At 35.7% G+C, this 7474-nt stretch overlaps 1 pseudogene; it reads right to left on the minus strand.

Annotated features, from left to right (window-relative positions):
* Nucleotides 1-397: 397 nt before the first annotated feature.
* Nucleotides 398-7267, minus strand: LOC108996164 (annotated as a pseudogene).
* Nucleotides 7268-7474: the final 207 nt, after the last annotated feature.

Genomic DNA, 7474 nt, shown 5'->3' on the forward strand with positions numbered 1-7474 from the left:
AGGGGAAGAAGGAAGAAGGGCCCGGGTCCTGCGTTTTGGACCCCCGTCTGAAGAAATGACGTCGTTTAGTTTGTTTTTTTTTTTAAATTCATATGTAAAACGACGTTGTTTTAAATCTCGATTTTTTTTTTAAAAGTCAGAGTTCGGAGCTTCGTGAAACTCTAAATTTTGACTCCGACTCCGACTCTGGTAGTCATTCTCAGAGTCACTTCGACTCCAACTTCAAATTCCGACCACCTCGATTTCGTCAAAGTTAAAATCGGAATCGGAACGAAACCTGGACGTAGTCGGAGTGGACGAAGGGTTTGCACAGCCCGCTAGCTGTATATAAAAAAGAATAAAACTAGCTATATATGTAGCGTGCGTGCGTACGTACGTACGTACCATGAATCGATGTCTAATTTCCTTCATACTGGGCCTTGTACTCACTCCGAAGCTCATCAGCTGACTTCCCCAACAGATCTACGAAGTATCTGTCATTATAACCAGCTTTCATCATTCTGTTAGAGTTCTACCACAAATCCATTCCTAAGATCATTGCAGTAGTCTAGAAACCGTGCTGTCACCGAGTAGCCCTAGTCCCAACGGTTGCCGCCTCCTGGCTGCACCCAGCCAGTACTATTAGGCACGTAAATTAGCCGTCAACCTCACAAAATCCGCTATCCCTTCACTTACGTTGCCAGACTGATATGTACCATAATCAAGCCATTGCCATACGTGCACCATTTCATTATAAAGCACCCCATTGAAGTTGGTCTTGATCATTTCCCCCCTTATGCATTGGATATAGTCATCACCAACGTGAATTTCATAATTTCCATTGCTGATGGTAGTGTAAGCAATTTTGTCCGGTCCCATGTCATCGACGAACAGGGGCACACACTGGACGCTCTTCCTGTCAGCCTCGTTGCTTTGTTGCAAAATGTTCCAGATGAAGTTGGAGGCGGACTCCATTGTTTGTCTCGTGTACTCGACTCCAAGCTGATTATTGAAAGTGACGCCGCCTGGGGTTGTTTCGGCCCAATTACTGACAATGTACTCCACCGCTTGAGTACTATGCTGGGCGGCTAAGACTAGCTGGTCTGACTTGTATTCGTTATGTTGTTTTTTTTTTTTTTTTAATTATGACAGTTTTAAGTGAGATGAGATACAAAATTCTCGTCTCATTTGACCATTACACATTTATCAAATCTCTATATAAAATATAATAAATAATTTAATTTTTTTAAATTTCAATTCAACATTTTCAAATTTCAACACAATAATAATATTAAAATATAATATTTTAAATTTTTAAATAAAATACAAAATTCTCATCTCACCCTCCAATTCAACTTTAGTTAGTAATTTATCACAATCAACAATGAAAATTATAGAGATAATAAAAGAATAAATATTGTTATTGATATCAATTTTTATTAAAGATATTTGCACCTTTAAAACTAAAGTTAAACTAAAATCGGTTCTCAAGATATTTTTCAAATTATCACTACAACAAAGACTGCATTTTTCCACTAGTTTTTTTCCCAAGGCGTACCATGGCGGGAAATAGATAGCTTACGATACAAAGTGTGTTCGTGGGGAAAGAAATACTCTTTTGCAATCTTGTAACATTCGACAAGTGGAATTCGGTGGAGAAAAAGATCATTTGGGATGAGAAGTTCTCGTCGCTATAAGCCGATTCACAAAAACACGTGGGAATTGTAATATTTCTCATATTTGGGGCGAAACTAACGGTGGGCATGCACAGTAAATCAGAATCTAAAATCCATGTACAACCCTTTTCTGCTTATCGGTCAGTTCTCGACAGTGCTTCTCGATCAGTCGTCAACGGTGCTTCTCGATTAGCCCTCAACCCTTTTTAAAAAAATATTGTTCATTTCCGAAGAAAACTTAAGTTAGACTATTGTCTAAAACATAGCCATATCCAAGTTTCCTAACCAACTAAATGAAAAGAAATCATGAATAGAATCTAAGGTTTATTAGTCCGCTCCTTCTAAACTTAGCCTGTTTGTGTAGTCCTCATTCTTCTCACTTAGTGGTAAAGAAAAATGAAATAAAATTAAAATGAGTCGAAAATTCAGTAAGAACTTACTACAATGTAAACATAATAATTAAAAGGCTTTTATAAAATTCTCATGCTGAATAAAATTCTTGTCATATCACGTTAATGCTCATGCAATGCATGACTGTCTTAACTTATATGAATTAATTAACTAATCTGACTGGCCCACACACTTAATCTTGTGTGTAAGGTCGTGCACCAGCCCCACATCTCGCTACAGCAAGGGCAAACACTGAGTAATATTTTGATATACTACGGTAGACCACGCTTGAGTTTGTGGCTTGCACATCCACCATGAATACTGAACTGAAATGTTGTTTGATTAACTGATCTGATTTTATTTTATCTTACACTTGAAATTAAGATAACTTACGTGTCTTATGCGACATGATATGCATGACGTTCATACTAATATAAATAACTATAAAATGTTGAACCTGAACATGATGCGGAAAATTACATGATCATATGCTATGATGATTGATATGCTTATATAGATCGTAATATGCATGGTACATAAAAAGAATGGCTATTAGAGAACTGGCTTTAATAGTAATAGTCTAACTATATGCTAATCCTAAGCATGTCATTGTATTCCACTAAATTAACCACATTCTAGGATAAGCAATTTAAAATATTTGATTATGTACACTAATATCATATAATTATTTAAACATTAATATCATATTAATCTTCCAATTATACATAGTAGCATAATTTAAAACTTACTACAAATTTCTTAACCAAGTCACAGAAAACTCACTTAATGACATAAGTTTAATTGCATCCAAAATGATTAAGAAATAAAATCTGAATCCTCATAAAATATTGTTGTAACCTGGTTTATATTAAATGACATAATTTAACTCCTACATATTTTCTATAAAAAAATAAGCTTTCTGGCAGTTCTTTAAAATAATGTTTTTGGACTTACTTAAATTGATTATCCAACTTAAAAATAGTTTTGTATTTTAACAACTAAATTAGCCCAACATCATAATGCAGTCCATAAAAACTACTAAACTTAAAGGATAAAATTATCATAAAAGTAAAGCCCACATAATAGTTATCTTGGGCAGTGTTGATGTACCATATCATTTTTTCAAATTGCTTGTTTTATTTACCTAAAAAAACAAACAGTCCCAGCCTAAAAAAGATATGAGATTCGTTTGTTTTCACAATTCTTTTAAACTCATTTCATATCTTTTCATTTAATTATTATAATTTTTTTAAATTTCTATACAAAATAAACTAAACAATTCAACTTTTTTAAATCCTAAAATAAAAATAATATTAAAAAATATATTCTAACAATATTTTATTTAACTTTTAACTTTAAATCTCAATTCATCTCATCTACAAAAATAAACAAGGAAGATTTGTCCTGTTCAGTACAACCTTCCCTAGCTCAGCCCTCTTCAGGAATGTCGTGTCTGGATATGAAACACGTGCTGTGGGTTGTGGGGCACTCATCCTAAGAGAAGGAAAAATCGGCATGTCCAAAAAGACCTTCCATAAGTAAGGCACTCAAAAGGGGTGCCCCCTATCTATGAATACCATAGTCATTACTATCAGTTGCAGAGTGCAGGGCACTTCAAGCAACCAGAGTCCTATTCCATGAATTTGTTCATTCTTTTTATAAAAATCTAAAGTAGAAATTGTATAGGTGGTTTAGGCCAGAGTCCAGACAATCATATACTATAATATAATTCCAGATTAGAGGGATGTGGTTAAGGGTGCAAAGGGCATCTTCAAATGTTTAATACCAGAAAATCATATTGGAGTCATTTGCAGGCCTACTTATTGGAGTCATCTGCAGCATGTGTGTTGTCTTAGCATGTATGCATTTTACAACTGAACTTTTGATCAACTTTTCTTGTGCAAAGTGGTCATTCACGCTATATGCTTGTAGTTATAATGGAAATGTACATTCATTGTGCATATTCGGTCTTCATTTTGATTGGTTGCTTGATTTAATCTCATTAGGTGCACTTGGGTACTGGCTGGAGACCACAAATTCTGAAATTTATAGAGTGAATAAAGTTTAACATGCACAGCTCAACCCAAACTGTCAACTGAAGACCTTCAATTAAAATATATTTCTCCATCTAGTGCAGAATTACTTAAGGTAATTTCCCTACTTAATGCTCCAGTATTTCAAAGTGGTATAATCATTGAGCCATTTGAATAAATTCCATATTTCTTATTGAAAGGGAGAGATTAAAAAATATGCATAGTATGGAACTTGAAACTAGCAAATTGAGTTATTTACTCGCAAGTGACTTGTGATTATAAAAAACGTAGACTGACACATCATCATACTTTTATTAGGCCAGTTAGAATCTATTAGTATGATAGTGACCAATGTTGTCACCGATCGATGTTGCCTACGTATTCTATGTAATGGTTGATCATTGTGGACAACAATACATTTGGATTTGTATGTTTTATGTTTCATTCAGTACTAGAGTGATGAATTGACTTCAAGTTCTGTGATAAGACTAAGCATGTTTTACAAACCCCTCACTGATCCCATCCATACTGGATTTGGTAAATATTTTTATAATGTCTTATAATGTAAGGAAATCTATCACCATTAGCAGGATACTATTGACTTTCTATAGTGTGGTATAGAAAGGCTGATTATGGGCTAATATATATGCCACATTATTTTTCCAGGTACTTATCAGTCTTGGGATGGTTGGATGAAGAGGCTGTTTGGTGAGTTGCTGGGGACGAGAATTGGAGCTCTCTCAGCATCTTGGACTAAATTAAGCTGTGTGTCTAGAGCCAAATATATGTATATATATAGTTACATGCATATATATGCTATGAACAAGACAATATCCTTGTAGGCCCTCCTGTACATCCCACAACCAGCAACATGATGTATTTCCATGGCCTTCATTGACTTTGTCATATTGGAATGTTAAACATCGTGTTATATGGATGAGCATGATATTCCAAGTTTATCCATCATGTGATAGTGTTATTTTACTTATCAAGTCATTACAAAATACAAGGATGTAGTGTTGGATATCCTATCTAGGTATCAAACTAATTGCATTGATTTGTCATGCTACAAGGACACAATAATGTGTTGTCTTTTCCCAGAACATGCAAATTTAAATAGGTTGTTTAACTATTGTAGTGCATGATATGAGTCTTGATCTGTTGGTGTGAAATGGTTTAGGGCTTTTACATAGATTTACTGTTGGATATCCTCAAATAACGCCTATAGGTCGCTTATATTGACAGTGTAGATCATTGAGTGCATCTATATTAATTAATTGTTGTATTCAAAATGGATGAAAATTAGTGATACTATGAATCCGTGGGAAAAGTTTTAAAACATAATTAAGATACGTTCTACCAAAAATCTCCTAACAAATTAATCAGTATCTGATGAGTATTTTGGTGGAAAATAGGTTATTAGCACTTTCATCAAGGACTATTTCTTGAATGGAATGGCCGCTCTGCTATAGTGATATAAAAGGAGCGAGACCGAGAAACTCGATCGTCTTGAACCATGGCTATGTCGTCCCATTTCGCTGTTTTGATAGCGAAATGATTAGTTTTGCATAAGAAATTTTTAATGTGACGGTGCTTTTACAAGCTGCATGCAAGCATATTTCAGGTTCAACTTGGATGAGCTGAAAAAAACCAGAAAGAAATGCAAAGAAGAAGGCATGATAATTAAGCAATAAGCTTCTAAAACACTTTTATTTATCTTATATCGTACTATATATATATATATATATATATGTTGAGTTAGTACACAACATTTTATTCATTTTAAGAAGCTGATCTTGAAACATTGCCTTATTTTAATTTCCATACTTGGCTTTATAGTGATCACTCTAGAGCATATCAACAGACTTGCCGAACAGATTGACAAAATAATTAAGACTATAACCAGTCCTCATTTTCTTATTCAAGTCAGCTACAAACCCATTTCTAAGACCGTTGTAATAGTCCAAAAGCCTAGCCGTAACATCGTAGCGTTGGTCCAATATATCATCTCATCCAGGCTGCACCCAGTGGCTTGGCACTCAACCTCACAAAATCAGCAATTCCTTCGATCAATTCTCCTGGAGCCTACTCGTTTCCATTACTGTCAGAGTTGGCGTGAGGTTTGTTTCAATATACTTGACATCAGACAAGGAGGAGAAAAAATAAGAAGAAGACGATGTTCATTTCCTCTGTAAAAATGTATATGTTAATTGTTCTGTACAGTCATCTATTTATCTAAGAAGAAGGGAATATTATATACAACTGAAAATACTAAACTACCCCTAAACAGCTATACAATGTAGGGAGTTTGTTAGAATATTCTGAAGCAACAGAATCGTGAGGTATAGGTGCTCTGTTTGCTCTGTTTTGCTGTGTGCTGTTGTGCTCCTTTTGTGTAGCAGCAGTGCTGTGCTCCTTTTGTGTAGCTGCAGCATGATCATCTGGTAATATCCCCCCGCAAGATGGAGAATAGATATTCTCTATTCCCATCTTGGAAAGAAGAAATGTGAATTGAGATGAAGATAATGCTTTTGTGAAAATATCCGCAAGCTGTGAAGCTGAACGAACATGGCAGGTGCGGAGGAAACCACTTTGTATTTTATCCCGGATGAGATGGCAATCGAGCTCAATATGTTTAGTGCGTTCGTGAAAGACGAGATTTGCAGCAATGCTGAGTGCAGCTTGATTGTCGCAGTACAAGTCAACTGGCAGCGAGAGAGAAATGTTCAAATCTTTGAGGATATAAGACAGCCATTGTAATTCACAAGAAGTGGTGGCCATTGCCCTATATTCGGCTTCAGCCGAGGAGCGAGATACTACAAATTGTTTCTTCGAACGCCATGAAATGAGTGAAGTACCAAGGAAGACACAAAAACCCGTGATGGAGCGTCGAGAATCTGGGCAAGAGGCCCAATCCGAATCTATGTAACCTTGAAGTAAAAGTGCAGAATTTGAAGGAAAGAGAAGACCTTGGCCTGGTGCATTCTTGATGTATCTAAGGACCTGTTGAGCAGCGTGTAGATGTGAAGAGCTTGGTGTAGTCATGAATTGACTCAAAACATGGACAGCATAGCTGATATCAGGCCTAGTAATTGTGAGGTAAATTAAGCGACCAACTAAACGCCGATAAGGTAGAGGATCGGAGAGAACCGTGCTGTCATCTTTTCTAAGTTTCAGATTTTGATCCATCGGTAACTTGAGGGGACGAGTGCCAAGAGAACCAGCATCAGATAAAATATCCAAAGAATATTTCCGTTGGCAAATTGAAATCCCATTGGATGATCGGGCTACTTCGATGCCAAGAAAATATCTAAGGTCTCCAAGACATTTTATGCGAAAATGATTATTGAGAAAGCTTTGAAGATCAGCAATGGAATCTAAGGAGGAGCTGGCCAC

Source organism: Juglans regia, chromosome 13 (genome assembly GCF_001411555.2).
Source record: "Juglans regia cultivar Chandler chromosome 13, Walnut 2.0, whole genome shotgun sequence".
In the NCBI taxonomy this organism is placed as follows: domain Eukaryota; kingdom Viridiplantae; phylum Streptophyta; class Magnoliopsida; order Fagales; family Juglandaceae; genus Juglans; species Juglans regia.